The sequence below is a fragment of the Microtus ochrogaster genome, chromosome 15 (assembly GCF_000317375.1).
Source record: "Microtus ochrogaster isolate Prairie Vole_2 chromosome 15, MicOch1.0, whole genome shotgun sequence".
Taxonomy (NCBI): domain Eukaryota; kingdom Metazoa; phylum Chordata; class Mammalia; order Rodentia; family Cricetidae; genus Microtus; species Microtus ochrogaster.
Window position 1 is genome coordinate 40,148,170 of NC_022017.1, and position 26,701 is coordinate 40,174,870.

General features: G+C 48.5%; 1 long non-coding RNA gene across 3 annotated transcripts in view; it reads right to left on the reverse strand.

Moving 5' to 3' along the window:
• Positions 1–26,701, reverse strand: part of LOC113456736 — a 209,562-nt gene that overhangs the window by 126,486 nt on the left and 56,375 nt on the right. For all 3 annotated transcript variants that reach the window (XR_003377482.1, XR_003377481.1, XR_003377480.1), the window contains one exon: positions 15,651–15,952. This is a non-coding gene — a long non-coding RNA (uncharacterized LOC113456736). The remainder of the gene's footprint in view (positions 1–15,650; positions 15,953–26,701) is intronic.

Here is a 26,701-nt window from a genome sequence, read left to right on the forward strand (position 1 = left end):
AAAAAAAAAAAAAAAAAAAAAAACTCACACAATCAAGAAACAGCTGCCCAGAAAGAAGCTGTGAAGGAAAATTCGCCCTGGCAGGAGCTTCCAGCCCTTGCACAGAGACTGTTACACTATGTCTGGGGAGTCGGGACCCAGGCTGCAGTCTCCTGTAGCTGGAAGGATTCTCTGTCCCCCAGTATCCATTTACAGTCTCCACTACCTCATTCTCACCTCAAGACTTAGACGGTCGCACATGACCCCCATGTGGCTCACTGCCTGAAGACACACCTTGGCCTAGTGCAGTAGGTTAGACAGCTGCAGAAGAAGGTGCTGGGTGGCGGTCACTGCCCTTGAGGAGTTCGTTGCTGGCAGGGTATCAGGAAAACCACTCACGGCGAGCTAGACTATAAGACACAGGTACTACCTAGGGCCACCTTGATGAGAAAGCTGACCAACGAGGGAACAAGAGCTGCTCCTCAATATAACCAGAAAGAAAGAGAAACTGTAAAAGTGATCTCATATTTAGGGCTCAATCCATTACTAGCAAACTCTAGGCAGCTCCTCCCTCACGCTGGAGTTAAGGGAACTTAACTTCTCCTTGAGCATTCTGGGCATGCCATAGATGATGCAGCTCCCCAAAGGATGCTGTGCTCCCTTGGTAGAAGTCTATGAGATGTAAAACTTGCTGGTTTGTTCTCTGCTGCCTGGCCTGCCCTGGTTGCTGTGGACCTTGGGTATGTTACTCAGCTCCTCTGAGCACGGGTTTGCATGCGTGTGCAAAGACAACAGCACAGATCCCGGTCAGGCACGCGTTCGCACACAGAAAGCACTTGGGGATGCCTGGGAAGCGCTTGGACGTTCACCTAGCTCTTGTTACATGACTTGAAACAAAACAAACACTTCCTCCATAAATAAGGGTTCTGTGGGGTGGAGGTCACCGACTGCACTGTGCGCTGAATGCGGGCTACAAAAAAGCTGCAGCGTGACGTCTCTCGTACAGAGAGAGAGGGAGGCCCCAAAGCTCATCTAGTTTGGGCATTCAAAGCCGTTGCTTCTCTGAAAGGCAGTTTCCCTGGACCCCTGCCTCATCCACCAACCTCCCCACAAGAGCCGCGCCCAATCTTTATCCACCACTAACCATGTCCCACCCAGAACCTGCGGTGGGATTCAGTTGAAACAGTTGCTCGGACACAAAGCTGTTCTTTCTGTCCTTCTTTAGCCTAAGATAAGGGGAACTCGAAGCCAAGGGAGCTAAGTGTCACCAACAGCACCACCATCGCCTAGCGCCTAGCAAGGACAGAGGGAGACTCTCAACTTTCCTGACAGCCTGAGAAGCCGAGAAGGGGGGCAGTGCAGGAAAGGGGTGCCATCAATGCTGCTTCAGATCTGTCTCCAAAACTGGGTCTTTGATAAATCCCTACACGTATATTCCCCAGTACAATTTCCAATACAGATGCCTCGGGCTTCACACATCTGACACAGCCCAGGAGATCACCGTCCAGAACCAAGAATTGGCCACAGAGCAGAAGTTTCACAGCGCACTGGACCAGAGCTGCCTGCAAGCTACTCTTCAATTCCAAGTCCTGCTCTACCCCCATTCTGGAAGGTCAGACCAGGTCAGAGGAGCTAGACGTTCAAGGTGCAGCAGCTCCAGGTTCTAGGCCTTGGCTCTGGGACGGACAAACTGTGGGGGACTCAAAACCCACATCTCTGTCAGTTCTCCAAGCTCCTGCCAGCAAACCTGCCTGAATTCTAGAAATGGTGTGTAGTGATTCCTGTTGGTTTTTACCAAGCGCAAATGTCAACCCATCCACCATCCAATCCATGTTGGCAACCCCACCCTTCGGGTACTCTGGTACCACAGTCAAGAGCACAAGGTTTAGAGCCCGGCATTGGAGCTAGAACACCAGCTTGGCCATTTTCAGCTGTGTGCCTCAAACACTACACTTAACCTCTCTGGTCTTCTTTTTTTTCTCTCATTGTAAAAATGGCGCTAATTAATTTTAACACTGTATCTCCTACGGTTATTATAGGAGTTAAATTATATATAACAGAAGAGGCTTAATTTCAATTGCCTCGAAGTTAATAAGCACTAGATAAATGTCAGCTATGATTATTTCTTACGAAGCTAATTAACACTTTCAGGAAACCATTTAAGAGAACGGCTCACACTGTTGAGGGCTTCATCGATCAATGGGCAGGAGATTCAGCAGCAAAAGGAGGTCAACAAGACAAACAGGATGGGAAGAACCAGACAGGAAGGCAGGAAGGGATTCCTCTGCTGTACACAAAGTCATACTCATATACAGCCTGGCCACCTCTTAGACCTGGGGTTTCTGTTCAAAGAGATTTGACTGATAATTCAGGAGTGCTGTTTTGTTTTGTTTTGTAATTTTTAACCAAAAGATCTTTGCTTTGGTTCTTGAAATAAATACCAAAGGGACAAAATAACACTACAGTTACAAAAAAAAAAAAAGTTAAAGAAGGAAGGAAGGAGGAAAGAAGAAGGAAGGAAGGAAGAAAGGAGGGAAGGAAGGAAGGAAGGAGGGAGGGAGGGAGGGAGGGAGCAGGGGACAAGAGTGTGAGTCGCTGATTCAACAATGAACTAGTGTTCAGGAGCAGCCCCTGGAACCTCAGGACTGGGGGGGGAGGGGGGGCACAGGCTTGAGGAGAGGGAAGACAGTAATAAAAAGAGAAACAGAAAGAAGGCAGATAGGAAATTTGCAGTCTTTAAAGTTTACTGTAGAATGCTTCAGGCCAGGATTCTGCTCTATTCTGCAAAAGCAGGGATTCTGACCCCAAATCTGAACCTCCTCCTTCCTGCTGCTCAGAGGAGCCTTGTGGTCTCCAAAGTTAGTCTTTAAAGAACCCATCTATCTACCCGCCTCCCGGGTGCTGCAGATACACAGGAACCTAACAACTAACCCCAGCACCCTCTCTAGGTGTCCCTCTGGCTGTAAAACTCTTTTAGTTTTAGGCCCGATATTTTCATCATACTCCTGTCCCTTCAATTGGTCTCTGTGTCCCGGAGAGGAGTCATGAGTGTTCTCACTCGGCCTCCTCCAGCTTCCTCCCTCCTTCCCTTCCTCCCTCCCTCCCTCTCTCCATCCCTCCTTCCAGTTTGGTTTTACTAAGCCCAGGTGCCTGTTGTAGAATACTACTTGAAGATGTGTTACATTCGTTTATGCTGTGGACTCTTTAAAGATACAAAGACGTGCTGCATTCTTTTATGCTGCATTTGTTTAACTCTGTGAAACTGTGTTACTTCGTCTGTCTAAAACACCTGATCAGTCTAATAAAAAGCTGAATGGCCAATAGCTAGTCAGGAGAAAGGACAGGCAGGGCGGGAAGGCAGAGAGAATAAATAGGAGGAGAAATCTGGGAAGAAAGAGAGAGAAGTGGAAAAGGGAGAGAACATAGGGCCAGCAAGTCACGGAGTTAAAGTTTAAGGAGTCCCGCAGTGGTGGTGCACGCCTTTATTTCCAGCACTTGGGAGGCAGAGACAGGCAGATCTCTGTGAGTTCAAGGCTCACCTGAAGTTCCAGGACAGTCTTCAAAGCTGTCTGGAAGAAGAAAAAATTTAAGAAAGGTATACAGAATAAAGAAAAATCAAAGTCCAGAGGTAAAAGATAGACAGGACAATTTAATTATGAAAAGCTTGCAAGAAACAAGCTAAGGCCAGACATTCATAAGAAAGAATACATCTCCATGTATTTATCTGGGAGCTGGGTGACAGGCTCCCCAAAGAACAAAGAATAAAGAGTAAGGGGAAGAAAAAACAAACAAACAAACAAAAAAAAACAACCCAACAACAACTACAGGTGTCAATGTGTCCAAGGTGGCCTTGAACCTCCTATGTAAGCACAGGTTGGACTGATCCTCAGTTGCAAGAGCTAGATTACAAACACATCTCCATGCCCAGCGCAACAGTGGTTCTGAAAGTCCCATCCACCCACTGAGGGCTACGATGATCAGTTGTCCCTCACCCCACAGCCACCCCTGCCCATACTGAACATTGTGCCTATATCACCTCCAAAGTCCTTGGAACAATCTCCCAGGAAAGGTACTTCCATCACCCCATACTCTGTAAATGGGAAAAGGGGGCTTTGAGAAGAAAAAGAATCGAGGCTCCTAGGCTCATTGATCATGAAATTCAATGCCTCCACCCCCATGCATCACTATGAAGACCTCCATGCTACACTGCTGCTGTTTCACTGAATTTGAGGACCAGGAGGCAGGCCTTTATGGAAAGGCCCCTGGGAACATGGTGGCAGTCACTTATTCTCTCAGTGGTGCTCTGATTCACAGACAGTAACAGTAAGATGGGAAAGTGGCCTGTGTGGTCCAGGACAGACAGGGTTTTGTTTCTCAAGACAGGGTTTTCTCTGCCTAGCCCTGGCTGTCCTGGAACTCACTCTCTCTCTAGATCAGGCTGGCCTTGAACTTGGTGATTCACCGGTCTGAGCCTCCCAAGTGCTGGGATTATAGGCATGCACTACCACCACCCAGCTTTTCCCTACACATTTAAAAGTGTCAAACAGTGCTCTTGAGATTTTTTCAGCAACCATGAAGTCACCCCAAATAAAGAACTGTGAATATACAGTAGATCCAAACCTACTACTTCTCCCAGGAAATGTTCACCATCTCATGGGAGAGACTGGACACCTTGAAGAAAAAGGCTCAGTGACCATGAGTTAAGAGGCCAGAGCAGAACTCTGCTAGGGAAGCCACAGGGGGCTTTACGGACCCTATAGTTGGGTTTGAAAGAAAGGTCAGATGGAGAGTGGGGGAAGGTGGTAGAGTCAGGAAAGTTCCCCACGTAGTCTAACTGATGACAGACACATTTACCTTAGGTGATGGGGTCAATGTACCTCTGAGACAACGTTCCATACCACTTCATTAGTTCACACACTACCATGGCTTTTCCACCAAACCCCAAGGAGTCTCTCCAACAGTTGTAACAGATCCAAGCTCTCCAGATGACAGAGCTCCCAACCAGCAATCCCACGAAGGGTTAAGAAGCTAACACGGAATGAGGGAGGGGGCAAAGTCATCCATGCCTCTAACAGCCCAGCATCCTGAAAGCATGAAGCTTGGCATGCCAAGAATGACTGTGTGCTGTAGAACTGTACTAAGCATTCACCTCAATTTATCACCCAATGAAAGAAAAATAAGGGGGGAAAAAAGGCAAATTCCAAAAAGATGAGGCAGCCCTAAAATCAAGATAGAGAATGCCATGAACAACTCATAGCATAGAATAACTGAAATGGAATTTCCTCCCCGTCACTGGAAGGCACAGAACCTCAACTCCAGTGAGGGGGGCCCTGAAGTCAGCCACGTGAATCAGCCCCTTGTTTGCAGTTCCCCGGGATCCAGAGTCAGGAAGAGGCTGGGTGTGGAATGTGTACTTTTCCCTTTCTTCAGCTATCGCCCTTCCCCCACCCCGCCAAGTGTGCCCCTCTTTACATCCTCAGTAAAAACCCGTGGCCACACACAGAATCACTAAGGTGACTATCGAGAAAACAACATCCTTTGGGGCAGGGGGTGTAATTTCGTTGCTGAAATGCTTGCCTAGGTTGTATGAAGAACTGGATTTGATGCATAGCGCTTCGTGAAACCAGGTATGGATGGTGGTACCTGCCTGTAAACCAAAGCAATCTAAGAGGTAAAGGCTGAAGTTCAGGATCATTCTCTGCTCTCTACTGAGTCTAAGGCCAGTGGGGATGTCTGAAGTAGAGATGGGGTGACTGTGGAGGAGAAGGAGGGGGAGGGAAAAGAAAGAGGGACGGTTTAAACTGGTGAGGACTTGATGGGAAAGTCCAGCATTTTCTGGCTTCCTGACCTCGATCTGTTCGTCCTCAGAGGCAGAGTAATCAGCTAGGAATCCAGGAAAAGCAGCCTGAACTGTCGAGCAAAGAGCAAGCTTCCTCTTCCACTAGCCCTGACAGCCATGGCTGCATTCACTATCTCCCAGCAGACCCAAAGAGCTGAGGTGCAACTTCCCGTCACCCTCCTGAGCACTGGCTGGCTTAAGTTTATCACTTCTAGAGACTCCAGAAGAACAGGGACTGTAAACAGAAAGGTTCCAGTCACTTCCATAGGCGGCAAGGGCCCAGCCTCTTACAGAGAAGTGTCTTCTGAGGCCCCTGATGCTTGCCCACCTAGAGGCAGCAGCCTGCCATTTAAGCACTGAATGGGAACACTTGTGGTAGCAAGCAGCGATGTAGAAAAGTGTGCGCCGGAGCTCCAGGGAAGGAGTGTCAGCTTCAAGTCCTTGCTAGGTGGGGGCTGAACCCCAACCCAACTCCATTTCAACACTTGTAATGTGAAGATCACAGAACCTCCAACTTTGGGAACTGCTAGAAAAATAAATCGAACCCCAGTACATTGGGGGTGTTCAATAAAACAGAAGAATCGTGTAAAATCCTGGCCATTGGGGCCCACGCACCTACCCCTTCAACCACTACAGTCATGGCTTTGATATTTGGTCCACGCATGAGAAACAGGCTTACAGCAGCACACAGAAGCCTCGGGAGGATATTGGCTTCACCAAGCATCAAAAGAGCCCATTCCCTCAGTCTCCCCCCCCCCCCCAGTCTACCAGGTGAAGCCGAGGGTATCAGATACATTGTTTAAGCCATTTATCGCTGCTTCACCATACCCCATTTATCGCTGCTTCACCATACCAAAGGGGCTGATCTGATCAGCCCAACCTGAATTTGTCCCAGTTTTCCCTTCCCTCTGTTGTGTGCTGTTATCTAAGCATTTATCATCCCCAGGAAGATGCAAATGCTATGTTAATTCACAATGGACTGTCAATGAAACCCTCCCAGCCATTTGGAGGATTTATCTTGGTGCTAACCAGAGAACAAATGAAATCCAGGAAAGTCTTAATTAACTCCGCCGAGCATCAGCTGGGTATTTTTCCCCCACCCCACCCCCCATCTCCCTGTTAATCAATGAAGACAGGGAATCTATGGAAACACAACCCAGATATGTTCTTGATCTATGGTCTTGATGGTGATGGAAGGGCGAGGAAGGAGCTCCTGTCTGGAAGGAGACTGGCCTGGCTCATCCCAAGAGCTGTCCTAGACTGTGATCATTGGCAAGCTCCTGACCCTCCTGTGAGGTCATTTGTTAAATTGGTAGCCAGAAGAATAATGACCAGGCTTTGTCAAGCCCTTGGTTTGTGTGGTGGCTGTCCAAACTGTATTCTATTTAACCCCAAACCCTTCCCCGCCGAAAAGAAACTCTTACAGCCCATTTTACAGGTGGAGAAACAGGCCAAGCAGATGAGTGACTTGCCTGAGACTGGATCTGAATACACCATGTTGATATTCAACCAGGGCAACCCAGATCACACCTCCTCAAGTCACAAGCCTAGGTTAATGAGACAGAAAATATTCAAGTTGGTGATGCTGAGGAAGCCCAGAGGGAGAGACTGGCTGGACTTCAGTATCCTCACTTGTGAAATGTGGACAGAAACCACTTCTCGAGGCTGCAACAATGAATCAAGGAGATAAAGCCAGGAAAACATTTAAGACTGAAAAATGCCTGAACAGTAGGACAAAGTGTTTTCTCAGCCGCCTGTCCTGCACTAGTAGGTGCTCCCTAATCATTCACGCCATCTGGAGAGCTAACCACTGACTGGGCCGACCTCAGAGCGTTCTCGGAAGAATTAAGGAAGAATTTCTCAAGAACGTTTTCCGTCTTATGGAGAAGCATTTTTCTGCAATATCAGCACTCTGGGATTGTCCTGTCTAAGACACCTGCTTCTTTGCACGCTTGCAGCCCCACCCCCACCCCAGGAGGCAGAGGGCCTAGCTCTAACAGCTCCCGGGATGACTAGGTAACTTTTCTTCTTTGTTCCTTCAGAGAGCAGTGGGCTTGCCCCTCAAGCTCTAGGATAGGCTCCAGGAAAGCACATCTGGGGACAGAACTGCTCATCTCCTGCATCTAGGATGAGGTGAAAGGCTGGGCTGCTGCCACTAACAGTTAGGTTGACTGGTCACACAACAATGGCGCAAATAAGAACTGCCAATCCGGGCAGGGTACACCCACCACACTGCAATCCCAGCCAGCCCTTGAAAGGCTGAGGCAGGCCTATCAACACGAGTTCAAAGGCAGCTAGGGTTACACACAGTGACCACAGCAATGGAACAATGCCAGTACTCATGGACAAGAAATGCAGGTCCAGAAGGAAATGCTCCCCTCTAGGGGGGAGTCTCCCAGGCATGGTGCTAGTACATCATGTGAATGGTACATCCTCAGTAGCCATTCCAGCCCAGCAGAGACCATAAAGCTCAGCAAACAGAAGAGAAGCCAGGAGGGCCTTGCCAATGCCATCTATGAATGTACCAAATAGAGCAAGGGGTAGGGGGATGCCTATATAGCAACTCAGCCCTGTGCCTCAAAGCAGCATGAGACATCAAAACTGGTCCAGTCCAACTGGGCCAGGGTCTATGATGTAATTTTTCATTGTGGAGGACACTTCAGATTGCAAGAGAAGACATCACAGAACACAGTTAATTTTCCCATTAGCATCCCTCAGTGCCCCATTTCTAATTATTACCCACCACCACCACCACCACCACCACCACCACCACCACCACCACACCACCTCTCCGGTTTTCCATACTTGACTTTCCTTTTTATCTTCAATTTTCCACAGCATGGAACTTCCAACAATTTCCAACCCTGACTTTCTACAAGCAGCTGTGTTGACAGCCTCTGAGATATCCTGCAAGGGGGAACCTCAGTCATTTTTTTCCCCAATGTTCCTGGGCTGGGCCAAGCAGGGGAGTGTCCTAGAGTCCTCATTTCCCACTGGGATGGCTCCTCTGTAGTCATGGCAACCTCACCTCTCTGCCCGACGAGACGAGGCACTCCTTTCTCCACATGCCCTGGGTATCCTGCACACCAAGATCTAAAACAGTGCCTGTAACCTTCATGCCTGGATAGGTGACATCAGCAAACTGACTGCTTCCCTGCCCTTCCTCGCCACTGCCGCTGCTCTCTCCTTTCCTGTTCTTGCAGAAGGACCCAACATGCTGCTCCTTGCATGCCCAGGCTCCAGAGTGTCTCTGGGGATTTACCTAGTCTCCTTCCAGAGTTTAGCCCACACAGTCATATCCTGAGCAGGATCAGGTACCAGACCCTACCGATGGGCACAGGAACACAGAAGCGCACTACCCACTCCTGCCCACCTAAGAAGTTTCCTGAAGCCAGGGAGAAGAAGAACTCAGGAAGCTGATGACCTTTTACCTGGAAAGCCAGGTGGTCACATGTAGGAAGATGACAAATATGTTGTGCCCTACATGCTGGACCCCTGGGGACACATTCTGCTGTGTGCCTAGACACTCACGGCAGGCCTGCTTACAAAAGTGGGATCCTGCAAGTGAGCCCCAAAGCCTGGGATGAACGGACAACAGCACCATGTAGCCGAGCCCAGTGCTGAGTGACAGATTTTACAGGAGCCATCAACACTGTGCCACCTGCCTAAGAACTGCAGAAACATAAGACACGGTCGGTGCCCAGAAAGGTCCCCACGTGGATCTGAAACAGAAGAGCAAAGCTTGACCCGCTGGACCCAAGTCCAAGAGCGGAGCTCCTGTGAGCACAAGCGGGCTGGTTTCTCACTGTCTCGGGTTTTGTTTTCATTTATTTCTTCAAAGGCCCTGGCCCAAGGCAAACAAGCCACATCCTAGGCGTGTGTTAATCCTGTCGGTGGGAACAGTGCATTTGTTAAGTGGCCCTTTGTGACTTCCACGGTCTAGATAACTCACATTACACAGAGAACCGCGTCCTCCAAATTCCACAGCAAATTCCTGAATAAGGATAAACTTTCTGGGAGCCACCGGAAGACGGAGGAGCCCAGAGTGCTCTGGAGGATTCCCAGTGTAGCTGGAAAGGACAAGGCTGCGGGGTCCTGGCAGTCACCAGCCACTGTGTGGCTCCAGCTCTGAGGTAGGCAAGGGCTATGTGGCCTGTAAGGAATTTGCCAAGTCACCTTCTCTGCTGCCCCAGGCTCCTCCCTAACTCTCTATCCTCCCTTCACGCACTGTCAGGCTCCCACACTTTCACATCCATGACTCAGTTGTCCCCTGGCACCTACCCAAACACTTTCTGCACTCCGACAAGCCTCTCGGCCTACGCAGCAACCCAAATCAGATCAAATCAAACCAAATTAGAAAAGGTCCAGGTTTAATGGATACGATGTTGCCTGATGATCTTCCATACCCCCCAGAGAGGAGACAGGGAAGAGAGACTGAAAAACCATGTGTCTGTTTTCTGGCGGGGGAGGGGGGGAGGCAGTTTAAATACCCTGTGGGGGTGATCTTGAGCAGATCTTGGGGAGGCCTCATCAACTGGCCGGCTTTCTGAGATGCAGCAGGGTTTGGAGAGAGATCGGAGAGGGAGCTTGGGGGTGGAGCTTTTACCAAAACACCCCAGACTCTGGGTATATGAATGCCAGGGGCTGGAGTGGAGCCTCTACCAGAACACTACCCAAGTATCAAAACACCTGGCCAGTCATCCCAAGTCAGAGTCTCCCCAGAAGTCCTAAGAGCTGCCTTAGCTGACTTGAACTCAGAACCTGGCAAAGTGGCGCCGGAGTAGGGTTTTGCTACGCATCAAGCTTGAAGAAGAGAGTTCCACCTGGCTTATTCAGTGCATGGAATTTTACCACAGCCAACTTCAGGAGAGAGGAGACGAAGGCCCAGAGAGGCCAACTGATCTGTTGGAGGTCACACCACTAAAAAGCTGTTGCACTTCGTTGGGCCCAAAATTTCGGATATTCAGACTGCTTCTTGGAGCATTTCTCCATCTGAAGAATTCGTTTTACTATTATACGTCTTTTCCCCGTGTCCTAAACACGCAAAAACAAGTTTTTGATGGCTAGGGATGAAAGAAAGCTGAGAGCTTGTGGCTGGATGTTTATTCTTCCGAATCAGCAGGTCTTGCTAAATAGCCCAGAGCTCTGTCTTGCTCCAGCGGGCCAAGCATCAGGAAGAAGAGGCCCTACTCACCCATTCTGACCCAGGGTTCCTGTGGCCACCGCCTATTCCTGCTCCACTGCAGGCGACATCTTAGGCTTCCCGTGACTATAAGCCTTGCCTGCCTCCAGGCTCACTGGGGAATCCAAGGGCCTGGGGACAGGGTGGGCGGTCACAGAGATGATGCCTAAAATCTGCCCCCTTGGTTAACTCTGAGCACTCACAGGAAGAGAGGACTCTGGGATCCTCATACCTACAGGCTGTGGCTAGAAAAGCCCACCCAAAGCAGAGATCAGTGGAGAAAGATCAACCGGCCCTGAAACAGCAAAGCCGCAAAACCCTAGTTGAGTTTGCTCCAAAGGTAATCTTTGAGCATTGAGACTTGAGTGATCCAGGGACTGGGTGTCCACTTAAGAACGAACTGGGAGACAGTGGCACGTGCCTTTAATCCCAGCACTCAGGAGGCAGAGGCAGGTGGATCTCTGTAAATACAAGGCCAGCTTGGTCTTGGTCTACAGAGTGAGTTTAAGATAGCCAGGACTATACAGAGAAACTCTTAACTCAGGGGGGGCAGAAAAAAAAAAAAAAACAACAAGAATGTACACTCTAACATAACTTCTCAGAATTATTACAAGTACTATCTGTCAGCATCACAGCTTAAGACACAGCCGACATGAACTACCCCTGTAAGGGCCTTTTTTATATTTCCTGTGAAACACAATAAAGAGGCTGCCCATCTGCTGTGGCCACAGCCTCACACAAATAGTACATCTCATAACAAGCTGCCCTCCAGTGTTTATGATCCAGGAGCAGTCGCTTTCAAAGACAAACAGGTTTCCTTATTTAAACCAAGGACAAATGACAGCTGATGGGCTCTTGGCCAGTTCTTGTAAATAAAGTTTTATTGGCACACAGCTACACCCACTCATTTACATACTGCCACTGGCGGCTTTCCAGAAGGAGAAGCAGTGCTGCAATGAGCGGTAGGGAACGGCAGGGCTCCCAAAACTGAAAATATTTACTCTCTAGCCCAGGATAGGAAAAGTTTGCCAAACCTTAATTTAGACACAAATATAACCCACTCAGCAGGCTGCGCTAACTAGAAAACCCAGAGCCGGGACTGAACATCAAATTTCCGAGAGGCATGACACATCCTCAGCATTTTCTTATGTCTCTGTGTCTGTGTGTTTTCGATCTTCCAATTCTAGTTCAACATTTTACTTAAAAATAACTAATATTCCCTGAGTACATGTCCTATGCCAAAAAACACTGACTCAAACGCCCAAATGTGTGCTTATATTTAATTCTCACTATAAAGCTGTGGGGGAGATAGCAGCCTCCAATCACTGAGAAGTGAGCGAATGAGATCAAGTCAGCCGCTGACTGCACAGAGGGAGTATTTACTATGTGATTCAACCTATTGTGATAGAGGGGCTGACAGGGACACTCTGGGTGCCCAGTGTGCACGAGAGAATGGACAGAGCCCACACAGTGCCTACAATCAGTGCCTCTCATGATTATAAGATGCTCCCAGGGACTGGAAAGATGGACCAGTGGTTTAAGAGGACTGGTTGTTCTTCCAGCGGACCGCAGTTCAATTCCCAGCACTCACAGGACAGCTCACAACTGCCTGTAAACTCTAGTTTCAGGGTGTCTGGTCTGCAGGCAGTGCTTGTACATGCAGCACAGATATACATGCAGGCAAAACACCCAGACGCATAAAAGAAAGATGAAGAAATGAGATGCTCTTGGTAGGGTGGGCTTTCTGTTGTCTCCGTGTGTGTGTGTGTGTGTGTGTGTGTGTGTGTGTGTGTGTGTGTTGCTGCCGATCAAGGTAAGCATCCGTCTCATAAGGAATCTTCCAGACTCAGAGAGAAGCACCATGGCCCACAGTCTCACCAGATGCTAAGCAGGACCCGTAACTACCCATGTCACAGACTCTGAGACTCTGCTTCTGCGATGTCGTGAGCTCCCCACAGTCACAGTACCATTCCCGTAAACACGATGACCCTTTCATTCCCAAACACCTTGGTTTAGGAGAAAAATGACATAAGTTTCCTACCGATGAGGATGTAGACCAAAAGAAGAAAGGTGACCTGCCCCAGATTATGGTCTCTAGCAGGGATAAGAAGGGAGCGGAAGTCACATCCTCAGCTCCAGGTGGTGTTCTCCCTGGCTGCGGAGTCAGGCAGCACGGTGTTCCCTGGGGACACCTACTTGGCCTTTCTGTACTCATCCCTCCAACAGTGACCCAGACCCAGACATCTAACAGTATCTACCCCACGGCTCTGTTCTGACACATACGTGCCTCAGTGTTGGCCAAGCATCCTGCACAGAGGCTGGCCTGATAAATGGTGATATTTGCTATATCCGTGTCCTCAGGATGGAGCCTCGAACCCCTGTCTTACTTCTCAGGATTTTGGTTCCATGTTTCTTTGCAGCCTGAGTCTACTGGTACTCAGCCTCTTGTGAGAAGAAGGAGATAAAGAGAACCACCACAAAAGGGTTATGCTAGGGAGTAACCAATCCAAGAAGCGAAAGGGAGCTGGGGGCCATGTGATAAGTGAGGTGTAGCTGTCATGGGGGGAGGGTATGTAGACACAAAGAGGCTAAGAGTCTCAACAGCCACGCCCTGAAATGACTCCACTCACCACCTCAGGTCAGGCAGATCCATAAGCCATGCTCCAAACACCCTATCTAACAGGGCTTCCCTTACCAAAAGCACAGACCCCCCCACCCCCACCCCCAGACCATGAGAGACAACTGAGTGCTGTTCTCCCAGCTTGATGCAACTTCTGCCTCGTCCCTGCCCTGGTGCCTAACTCCTGCAGGAGTTTCCAAAGCCTGGTTTTCTCAGGTGGAGAGAAGAGGACGCTAGCTTTTAAGGGCCTAAGAGCAACCACAGGAGTTAAGTCCCAACACTTGCCCCTTCGGACTTAGAAGGACATCTTTCCTCTTTAGCTGACTCTACTGGTCTTGCACAAATCAAGCAGCCAGGCTTCTAGCTTCCAGCTTGGCCTTCTCCTAAGCATACACCTATGCAAGTTGTGACCCTCAAGGTTTGCGAATACAGAGTGGAGACACACTATGCACCTGAGGGACTGCTGGTCTAAATGACACAGTTGTTTCAAAGGCCCATGTGCCTATTCTTTGTGGAGCTGCAAGAAATCCACAACGGGTCACCCCACCTCATCAGAACAGCTCTGCTGCAGCAATGCACTATGTGTCTGGCCTCTAAGCAAGACAGGAAGGCTCTCAGACTCCTCCAGCAGAGAGTCGGTACACAGCCAGAAACTGTGAATAGCAACATAGCATAACCAGGGGACTCTGCCTGCAGGAGCAGTTCAAGCAGGGCTGCCTAAGAGTTTATTGTTGTCATGATGGACCTAGAAGCCCATGCCAAGCAGCCTCTATCTCAAGTGCCACTCTGGCAGCCAAATGGTGACCTGAGCACCGCCACTTCCTACTGGAGTTACCACTCACTCTTTCTTGGGTAGCCTGGCACTCCAGTGAACATCCCTAGGTTCTACCAACTTTGCAACACCTGAGGGGTCAAACCAGTGAACTGCAGAGGCATGAACCTCAGTTGTCAAGTCCACTCCTCCCTCCTTCCAGCTGGCAGAAGGTTCCTTCTCCTTGCCTATTGCAGGTCTGAAGCTCAGCCCTCCTCCAGGCTTCAAATCAGGACCCTTAATGGACTGTGCAGGACAACCCACAGTGTCTGGTGCAAAGTCTAGCACTGTTTACATTGCTGTGCTCAGAATATTTTCAGGGCCGAGCAACAGCACCTTCCCCAGAAGCTACCCTGCACTGGCACTGCCCTGACCCTGGGTCAAGCTTCGGGCACATGCCTTGCACGTAAATGCCTGCTTTGGGAGCCTCAATTCCAGCGCTATGGTAGAAGAGACTACTAACTTCAGCCACGCTGAAGAGGGGCACCCAACTATCACTAGTTCTGAGTCACACAGGGTGGTAGGGATTTAAACCCAGAACAGCACCTGTCTCACGGTACTAACCATCTGGTCTCATGCTGTTCTCAGCTCTATACATAGAGCCAAGAAATGAGTCTATTGTGTTTGCCTTTCCTGTGGAATTGCCAGTCTCATTGCCTTTACTACCACGTCTTCATTTATCCTTTTTGCAGTGTGAGAGACCACCTGCCAAGTACCCACTGAGTCTCAGAGACAGAGATAACCTCCTCAAGCCTTGGCCTTTGAGACATTTATAGTCTAGAGGACAAAAAGAGAAATAAGAACCTTCAATTAACAAAGATCCATCAACACGGGGAAGAAGGGTAGCTCCAGGGAGGATTCTCCTTACTATTATTATTATCATTATGATATGATAATGATGATATTTATTTGTTTGTTTGTTTTCATTGTGTATCAGTCCTGGTTGTCCTGGGACTTGCTCTAAGGTTAGCCTTGAACTCACAGAGATTAAAGGCATGCACCACTACCTCGATGGTTGTTATTTTCTTTAATTTAAAAAGACTTACTTTTTGTCTTTCTCCCATAAGGTCCTGGCATCACGCCAGATACATAAATGGACACAGAAGACAGCAGCTCTTCTCCTAACAGCCACATCATCAGAGAAATCTCAACTACCATCCAGGACAACCTGGCCTAAAGCACAGGGACACTCAAAAGGAAATGGGTCTTGGGGACTCACATTTTTGAGGGAGCTCCAGGTTGTCCGGGAGATCAGAGCAAATATTCGCATTGAGTCAAGGGTTGAGATACAGTCTTCTCAGCTACTGTCCTTGCCTCCAGTGGGCATCCAGCCTGAAAGAATTTATTAGGCCAGCCAGGTGAGTTCTTCCGGAATCCGCATCCACCAGCATCACTCCTCGGCAAGTGCATCTCACTGTAAAATCCACAGGGTTCAGAAAATCCCCAAGTGGGGCTCCATGTCGTCCACAAGCACAGTCTTCTGGAGGGCATCTTCTTACCATAGTCATGCTAAGGTCATGCCTGAGACGAGGGAGAAGAAAACAGTGTTGGCACAATCACAGGCGACAGGAGCAATCATCACTCCTCTCTTATATTTGACACAGGGGGAAAAAAAGTGCTAAGATAAAAATAGTCCCTGTGACACTGGCAAGCAAATACAGGTGAGTGAAGGCCTGAGGAGAAAAGGTGAGGTGGGAGGAAAACCTTCAGGGAATGCCACTAAGTGGTTTGCTACCCCCCCCCCCCAGGCAAGGACATTTTAGCTGCAGGAGGATCCACAGAGCTGCCTGGGAGAAGACTAGGACCTGACTGTGCCTAGGGTGTTGATGAGGGGCAAGTTATTGGCTTGCCTGGGCTCACTAAAGATCAGGCCTGGCACCTAGCCAGGCTCCCCTGCAAGTCTGAAAGGTCCCAATAGGGAACCTACTAGGATTAGAGGCTTAGGGTCAGCTGGTCGGAAGTCAGTCTTTGTTTTGTTTCTTTTTAAAGGCAACCACAAAAGGCTGGTCTGGTTCCAGGTCCTACCAGGCTCTGTGAGCTGCTTCTCCAGGACAGCGCCTGGGGCGGGTTACTACTCTTATTCATTCAGCAATATCTGTGTCTCCTCAAGCCAATGCATTCACATTATCCCGGAAATCACAGAATGTGGGGCCTGGACTTCCCCAGCCACCCGAGAGCACTAATGGCCCTTCATGGAGCATGCGTCATTCATCCTGCTAGGAGCCTTGGCCTACCACATCCCGTATAATGCCGCGACCATCTGGAATTTGCTAACAAAGTTTACAGAATAATACTTGGAGGTACAGACAGTTGCGGGTGATTCACACCAGTAAGAGAGCAGCCAGAAGCAAGGCAGTCTGGTCTGTCTTCCAAGCCTGAGCCTCGACCCAGTCAGTGTCTGCATTACCCTGTGAGGAGTACCCACACACAAGATGGCTAGAACTAAAAACCGAGACGTTTGACACATGGACAATCTCATTTCACCTCCACACGCACAAAAAAGCTATGAGTGACAAACTGTCATTGTTTTGGTTGCCAAGATAAGAAACTTGAGGTCCCGGGCAGCATCTGGGAGGAACCTGTAATCCATTCAGCCTATCAGAGGGGAAGAAATACGGAGGAAGCGAGGGCAGGGGGAGGTGGTGGGGTGATTAACACCATAGCCTCAGTTAACAGTAAGGGAGAAAGAGGGAAAGCACATTATTAAATATTTACTGAGGGCCACGGGCAAATCTGAAACCAGGTTTATTTTGTTGTGGTCAAGTCCATTAAAGTTCTGTCACCTGAGGAAGAATTATCACATGGCCAGGTGAGCGTTACTGTAGTCAAGTGGCAGTTCCTGACCAAGTGCAGAGGCAGCATGGATGCTCAGGAGAAAAGGTACCACACCAGAAAAAGGACCTCACCTGCCAGAAAATATCATGGGAATGGGGCTCGCTACATGAGAGCTTCGGGTGTCCTCAAACCCAAATGCTTCTCTCTTATTACCCCCTTTGGATCTAGGCTCCCCAGTCCTAAGTGCATGGCAATGTGTGCATAGGACCAGTAAGAGACAAGACCAAGATCTTCCCAGCAATGCTAGGAAAACTCCAGAAATGTGTGTCAGCTCCAGGATGGGCTTTAAAAGGTCACCCAGAATCCAAGGAGCACAAACCAAGTTCCAGTCATACGTACAACACATATCACAAAGGTAACTGGGACGAGGGGGGAGAGCCGAGGGTGAGGGAAGACAGCAGAGGAAAGCCTATTGATAAGGACACAAAAGAGTTAAAGCTCTCTGTGCTCTTAGAAGCCAGGACCACAAGCCTGGTAATCTTCAATCCCTACATCCCATGTAAAACCTTTGAGGGAAAAGGCAAGCCTACAAAGTTATCTTCAGATGCACAAGCAAAAAGTACTCTTAGTTGTGACCCTAGCCTTTAAGGGCTGAGCCATCTCTCCACCCACCCAGAACCGCCACATTTTGTTGTTGTTGTTGTTGTTGTTGTTGTTGTTTTTTGTTTGTTTCCCCCACCCCAGGCAGGTTTTCTGTGCAGACCCCTGCTGTCCTCTAAACCAGGCTGGCTTCCATTTCAGAGATGTCCCTGCCTCCGCATGCACCACCACCGCCCAGCCAAGTGTGCACCAACATCACCAGGCTATGCGCAACCAAATCAATAGCGATGGTTAATTAAAATACCAGAGGGAAAGAAGTCAAAACAAAGTTACGCTAAGCGGCTGGTGTGAGACAGGGCATTGCTGGTTAATCCACAACCACAGAGCTGCTCTTTGTGGCCACTCTGTGCATGTACTCTGGCTCTATACAGAGGGGGTTTAAACTTTTTAAGACTTTCCTGGGCAAGCGTGCTGTGGAGTCATCAAAGATGTGGACCGGGCCCTCCGGCTTGAGAATCGGCCGTTTCTGGGGCTCCCTGCCCCTTCACATCGCCTGCTCACAGCCTGCTGCAGTCAGCTGGCCAGGCCTGGAAGGCAGCCAGGAGGAGGCCCGTCAGGAAGCATGCTCTAACTTAGTGACACAGAAATTGCCTCCACTAGAAAATACAGCCTCAGGTCCTTTCTCTTGGCTGAGTCTCTTTCCTCTCTGTCTCCTGGACTGTAAGGTCCAAATGTGTCACTTCCTTCTTGACCCTCCCTCTTGGATATCCCCGCCCCCCGCTGACCCCTGCAAGCAGACACTGGTAAGAAGTGCAGGCCTACCCAACACCAGCAGAGGAAAGACCTATGTGGATCAACCCCCTTGAACACAGGTGAGCTGAGGAATGCTTTGCAAGCTACAGGGTCAGCCCCAGGTGCAGTCCCCAGAGAGGGAGGGACGGAATCCCTGGCGTTCATTTTCTGTCCCGGTGTTTATGACTTAGTGTTCTCCCCTCCCTTCCCCGAGGATGTCCTGACACAGCATATATGTATGCACACACATCTGAGTTCCTCATTCCCCTTTTCTGTCTTCTAGAACTCTCCACCGTGTTGTTGATATCAGTAGATGTCAATTCTAATGCCCAGGCATCACAGCCAAAGGACCACGGTACTGACTGCAGGGGCTGGAAAACCATCCTAGGAGGTCAGGTTCACTCAGTCTCCCTGTCCTCCACCCCCTCTCTCACTGGGAAAATTAAGATTTCTTAAACACAGCAAAGAAGACATCTTCCCTCCCTCACTGGAGCTCAGAAGCAGCAGCCACCAAGACATTTGCATTGCGAGGACCAGGTCTCGCCCACCCTGGGAAGACACATGAGCATCTGTTCCCAGACAATGCTGTAACTATCCTCCTGCAGACAAACTCCGGTTTTTGATTTGTTTCCTTTCTTCCCCGAGGTGCTGGATTAACAGGGATCAGCTGCTTCAGGATCCCAAGCCTCCCACTTACGCATTCAGGAAATGGAATATGAAGTGACCCAATAAGCAGAGTGGGGTGCAGTAAGCCAGAATGTGAGTCCCCCTCACGTGTGGTCATGGCTTTGTGACCTCTGGCACATCCTTTGAAAGTAGCTCTTGGAGGTACCTGGGAGATGCTGTTCCTATAGAGATTCAGAACTGGGTACAGTTCTCAACACCTACATGGTGGCTCACAGTTATCTGTTCTAGGAGATGCGACACCCTTTTCTGACCTTCACTGGCACCAGACACACACATGGCACACATACATACATACATGCATAAGAAACACTCGTACCTGATGAGTATTACAACCAAATCTTTGAAAAGAAAGACAGCCAGGCAGTGGTGGTGCACACCTTTAATCCCAGCGCCTGGAAGGCAGAGGCAAGTGGATCTCAGTGAGTTCCAGGCCAGCCTGGTCTACAGAGGGAGTTCTAGGACAGCCAGGGCTATCTTGCCTTGAAAAAAAAAGAGATAGAGAAGAAAAGGGGAGAGGGAGAGGGGAAGAGGAAGGGAAAGGAAGGAGGAAAAAAGAAAGGGAGGGAGGGAAGGAGGGAGGGAGAAGCACGAAAGTGATCAGCAGAGCTCCACTAAGGGTGTGCCTGGGAGGGTGTTTGCAGGTGGGATTAACTAAGGGGGTCACTTTGAATGTAGGCATTTCCATCCCATAGGCTCCAGACTGTATGGAAAAAAAAAAGGGACAGGCAGCCTCTGGCAGGTATCTGCCTTTTCCTGGCTGCTGTAAGAGACCCACTTTCCTCCCACAAAGATCTTAGCCCTCTGAAACAGTGAGCTAAATCTGTGATGGGTACTCTCCGTTCTCAGCTTGACTATATTTGGAATTAATCAAAACCCAAATGACTACGCACATCTGTGAGGGACTTTCTTTTTCTTTCTTTCTTTCTTTTTTTTTTTAATTTTTATTTATTTTCTATTTATTTACTTATTTATTTGCTTTGGTTGATTGGTTGGTTGGTTGGTTGGGTTTTTTTGAGACAGGGTTTCTCTGTGTAGACTTGGCTGTCCTGGAACTCACTACGTGGACTGGGCTGGCCTCAAACTCATAGAGATCCATGTGCATCTGCCTCCCAATGGCTGGGATTAAAAGGTGTTTCTGTGCTACAAGGTCCAGCCTGAAAGATTTTTTTTTTATTAATGAAATCATTTGAATTGGGAAGATCCACTTTTAATCCAGATCTTTGGGGTGAGAAAATGCACCCAAAATCCAGATCTTTTGCATTTGGAAGACCCACCTTTAATTTGGACCACACCTTCTGCTCACAGCCTCTATACAGGACATGAAAGAAGGAAGCTTGCTCGTGCTAGCAAGTTCGCGCTTTCAGTGGCATCACGACCTACTTGTTCAGGATTCTGGTGTATACTAAAGAGTAGCTGAGACACCTAGTCTCATGAACTGAATAATTACTGGATTCTTGAACTTTCCACTGGTAGAGAACCATTGTTGAACTAGTTGGACCATAGCCAGTAAGCCATTCTGATGGCATTTATTAAATACATAATATATTCTTTATGTGTGTATGTATGTACACACACACACACATCTGTTCTGTTCCTCTAGAAAACCATGATCCTTCTTTTAATTTGTTTTTTTTTTCCTCAGAATTTGTTCATAGATATAATAAAACTGACTCACACAAAGGGTTTGATTTCCTTATTTACAGGACTGCTCAGAACAGAGTAGGCAGGCCCAGCAGCTCCTGGGGGGCCCTCTAAGCCCTTGACTGGGAGAACAGATCCAGGCTAGTTAAGGATTTCCGACCGCCACTGGAGAAGCTGGTAAAGAAGTTGAGATAAACCTAAGTTTATCAGCTCTCCCCCAACCACTAAGAACACTAAGTATAAGGCATTCTCTTCAGGACCTCAAGGACACCTCAGGATATCCTTGAGTATGAGAAGGAGTCAAAGAGGCAGCCTCTGGGCCACAGGAAGTTGAAAGAGAAAGTAGTCAGCTCCCTGCAGGCTGGAAGACCACAGGAAGGTCAAGAAAGGAAGGGGTTGGTCTGCAGCGAGGAGGAGGACTTTCCTTTATACAGCCAGTTGTCTCATCTGCTTCTAACCTGCTCAGCATCCAGGCCACAGTGATCACGACTCCCCAAGCTCATATCCATAGAGCATCGTGGAGACTGGAGGCCTTGCACACCAACCACCCCAACACAGTGAAACCTCCTAACGCCTCTACCAGGCAGGAACAGTCCCATTTCTGTACTAGAGATGATACAAGCAGAATGATCCCAGGAATGATACTAAGATGAATTGGAATGAAGGCTCCATGTCCCAGCCCTTTAGACCTTCCATTCCAGCTAGCACTACACAGCAATCCCACACCATAACCTTCTTCTGGACCTTTTCATCCCCACAGGGACTTCTCATCCAACAAAGCCCTTTTCCTGTAGCCACTCTCAATCTTCCCAAAATCCCTTGTGAATGACTCCAAAATGAATCCATCACTGTCCCTTCCCAGTGTCCCTACTGCATGACATCATCCATTTTAAACCCCAAGCCTACTGTCATCTCTGGTCCATCGGTTTAGTATGGACTTCATTCAGTATCTAGAAGTAGGATGTTCTAAAAACACTGGGGACTCAGAGGTACCCTCTTCATCCTGAGCCCCATGTTGCTTTGCACATCTTAAAGCTGTGGGCAGCTAGGACCATGACAAAGTCTCCTGTCTACATCATCTCATGCTCCCTGGCAGCTGCTCAGTGTTCAGGGAACATCATGAGACCAGACATGCTGGCACACACTTGGAATGCCTGGACCCTCAGATGCTCTAGTGCTGAAGCAGGGAAACCACAAATTTAAGCTCAGGCTGGTCTATTGAATTAGTTCAGAGATAGTGATTAATCAATATTCTATCTTGATTTCTTTCTTTTTCTTTTTAATCTTAAAGAGGTCAGATGAGGATTGTAGCTTCATTGTAAGAGTCTTGCAGGGATGGAGAGATGGCTCAGCAGCTAAGAGCATTAGCTGCTCTTCCAGAGGACCCAGGGTTTGACTCCCAGCACCACATGGCAGCTCATAACTGTGTGTAAACTCCAGTTCCAGGGCATCCGACAACCTCACAGACATACACCAATGTACATACAGACAACATACAGGCAATACACCAGTGTACATAAAAGAAAAATAAATTTTAGAAAAGAGTGCTTGTTGACCATGCATAAAGACCTTGAGGTCAACCTACAGCCCTGCATAAAACAGGTCAGAGCCGTACATAGTTGTCATCCTGGCACTTCTGTGACCCAGGAAGAGTGATCAGAAGTTAATGGTCCTTCTCCATTCCATGGTGAGTTAGTTATAGGGAGTTCAGGTCTAGTCTGAGCTACATGACCTTTTTGTGTGTTTGTGTGTGTTTGTGTGTGTGTATGGGAGGGGTGCTTGGAGAATGACTAGTTAAGTTTCTGGCCATCAATAACAGTATCCCTAGGAAACAAATATACTCATAAGAAACATATTATGCTTCAGTTGGTGAACATACTGCTTTTGTAGGGCCTAGGTATGGTTCCCATACCCACATGGTGACTCAGCCATTCACAGGTCCAGCTGAGGGGACATCTGATACCTTCTTATGACTTCCAAAGGTGCCAGGCATGCATATGGTACATGTGCATATGCAGGCAAAACAATCACACATATAAAATAAACAAATGTGCTACAATTGGTTTTTAGGCAAGAGATAGAACTCAATGGTAGAGTGTTTACTTTGAATGTACAGGACCCTAGATCCAGTCCCCCCCCCCATAAAGGAAAAAAATCTTACACTCACAGATGTCTAGTTGAAGAACTAGACATTTGTATATAGCTACCATGTACGTGACTGTACCAATGCAGGTTATTCAGTGATGAGACAGAAGGTCCCGCTGGGAAAGAGGCCAACAGAGATGGGAACAGATCCTGTGGGTGCACAGACCCCAGTGAAGAGCATCCTGTTGTCTACATCATTGCTCACTGTGCAGAGCAGCAAGACTGTTCAGTGTTCCTAAGTCCAGCCTCCTTCCTGCGTCCTCCCCACTCACTTACAGCTGCCCTTTCCATGGTTTAAGTCACTCATGGCCGAATAAAATGAAAATTTCCAGAAATAAGCAACTTACCCACCTAAAGAGCATTTATTATGATTATAATGACTCTATTATAAGCTACTGATACTAATTTCTTGTTACAGTTAACTTACAAATTAAACTTTGTCCTACATATGGCTGCGGAGGAAAATCGTGTCTAAAGGTCTTAGGACCAGCCGTAGTTTTAGGTATCCACTGAGGGTCTTGCAGCAGCATTGCCGGCAGATACGGGATGAACTTTTCCCACAGGGCTGCAGGGAGGAGCAAGTGTGCACAGCAGGCCCCTTCCGCACAGAGACCATAAGCATTTATTACCATTAGCCGCAAGCGGTTCATCCGCAAGATGAATACTAGTCATGACGGTTGCTCAGCAGCCACCATGCACCTTCAGGAAAGATGTCTTTAGAGTCTCCTGGCTGCTCACCTTCCAAGTAAGCTAAGGAGAAGCAAAAGTCATTCCCTTAGGGGCTTCAAGGGACTCGCACAAGGCCTGCTGAACAGGTAATTAGGCTCAAGGTGAGTGTCCCCTGGGAACGGCTGCACATCTGGGAAGAGGCCTGTGCCTGCGCTGGAGCTGAGGCTGCCCAGAATTGCTTGGAAGCTATGAGAAGAATGCACCAGAAGCTAGAGGTGGGACCAGGGCCTGGGATGCCACCAGCACCACAGGCTGAAGGCCTGCTGCCTTGTGTCCTCACCTAGCCCAGGCAGGACAGCTGTGACGGCCAACACTAGCAAGCATGAGGGCTGGGAAGAACGGGAGCCAGGAGGAAAGCAGTTACTTCAGGCACAAGGCAGTAGCAGTTAGAGGAGATCAATCTCCAATCCTTCCTCTCTCCTGCAGCTGTATTCCCAGACAGGAATACAGTGGGGGGCAGGAAGGAATGAGGACGGGGACCCTACTGAGTCCACAAATGAAGCAACTTTAACAAATGCATCCTTGTCACTCTGCCATCTCCTCTGGTGGCAGACCTGTCCCCGCTACAACCTGAAGGAAGATGTAGAATGTAGACATCAGGCTAAGATTCCTATGCAAGGTTCTCTGACTCCTTCCATTTCTTTCCCAAAGACGAGGACAGTACTTTCCACACCCCTGTAGTGTCTGTGGTTGCTTGTGATGGGCACATACTTCTAATGCAACCAGAAAAGAAGCTACAGATACTGTGAGTGGTTTTGGTTTTCCATAAGCACCCAGAGCTAAAATGTGTAGAAACTCTTCTCTGAGTACATAAGAACAGTTCCTGGCTGTTGGTCAAAAAGCACTGAAAAGGGACAGCAAGATGACTCAGCATTTAAAGGTGCTAGTCACCAAGCCAAATGACCTGAGTTCCATTTCTGGAACCTGCATGGTAGAAGAGAACTGACTTTCACAATTTGTCCTGACTTCCACATATACACTGTGATATGTGTACACACAGAGAGAGACAAATAAATATTTGTAAGATGTATACCAATTATCGTTCTTACAGATGACTAACACACACTGAGAAGCAATCACATACTCCAAACAGATGGGAAGTAAGCATGGGATCCTAGGCACCAGGAGTTCAACAGCTTAGAACTCAACAAGGCAAGGACTTGGGTATACTGCACGAACAAAGCCCCAGGTACCAGGTACCATTCTTGGCACAGAGTAAACCAGAGGTGGGACGCACACCAGCAATACCAATGCAGGGGAGCCGGAGGCAGGTAGATCAGAAGGTCAAGGGCACCCCTGACTATACGCCAGCAGCTCAGGTTCAATGAGGCCCAGTCTCAAAAACAACAAAACAAAATCAGACTTGCAGAAGCCCACCCAGTCAGGGTACCCCTGGCAGGCATATATACCCCAAAATGATAAGGCAGCAAGAATCAGGTGAAGGAGGGAAAGTGTGTGTTTTTTCTATTTAGGAAATAGCCACAGAACTGAAATAATCTCTCAGAGGCCAGATTTCCTACCCTGAAAAGCAAGGCTGTTGTTGCAGGGCAGGAAACTGTGTTCAATACTCACCTCCTTGGGTGGTTGTATGTATGTGGTACACACACACAGACAAGCCTACATACACACATAAATAAAAATAAATTTAATTTTTTTCTTAAATAGTAAAGACTAATGTTCTAGTTGTGTCCTTCCTTCCTTCCTTCCTTCCTTCCTTCCTTCCTTCCTTCCTTCCTTCCTTCCTTCCTTTCTTTTATCTCTGTATAACAAACATCCTTGGCTGTCCTGGAACTCACTTTGTAGAACAGGTTGGCCTCGAACTCAGAGATCCACCTGCCTCTGCCTCCAGAGCACTGGGATTAAAGGCGCCACCACTGCCTGGCCTAGTTTGTTTTCTGTTGCTATGATAAACCACTGCCCAAAAGCAACCTGGGGAAGAAAGGATTTATTTCATTTTACAGCTCTCAATCTCGGTGCATCTTTGAGGAAGTCAGGGCAGAAACTCGAGGCCAAGATACCTGAAGCAGGAACAGAGGCAGAGGCCATGGAAGAATGTTGGTTCTTGGCTTGCCTTCTTATACCTTCTAGCACCATCTACCCAGGAATGTCACTGTCCATAGTGAGCTGGGCCCTCCCACATCAAGCATTAATCAGGAAAATGCTCCCACCGAGGTTCCCTCTTCCCAGACACCACTAGCTTGTGTCAAGTTGACAAAACAACAACCCAGCACAGCTGAGATTCCCCACTGTGCACTACGGCCACACAGGCATCGCAGCATTTGGCCATCGCCATGACTCAAACCATTTTGCACTTCGCAGGCAAGGCTCTCTGACCTGGAGCCCTCAGTTTTACCACCTACTCAAGATCCATCCCTCGGTGAGCAGTGGGAGATGGCTCCACTAGCAGGAGAGGAAGGTTGTCTAGACTTTTCAATTGCTCTCAGAACTCCAGCAGAGGATGTGGAACAAAATGACCTGTCTTGCTGTGAGCTTCATAGTCATTAACAAGTATCTGTCTAAAGCGCGTGCGTAGAAGCGGGAAGGGTCCTGCCATTTTCTCATTCAACTTTCCACACCCAAGGAGATTCGCATTCTGCAAGGACTGCTGCCAGTTTCTTTTAACAAAAGAGTCACTCTGTAGTAGGTACCTCACACCACGAGAAACATATCCCGTTGGTTCTGGAGATGAGAAGGCTACATCTCAGAAGGAGTGGGCTCTTCTCTCCTGGAGCAATCTTCCTACATAGAGCCTTCATGCCTTGCCATTCACTAGCTGTGGCACCATCTCTCCCATCTCTACCTGCTCTTATCACCTGGCCTTTCCTCTGAATCCCTAAGACTGCCTCTCTCCTTTTGTCCTAATCCAACACCAATCTCCCTAGCTACAGAATTACCCGTAAT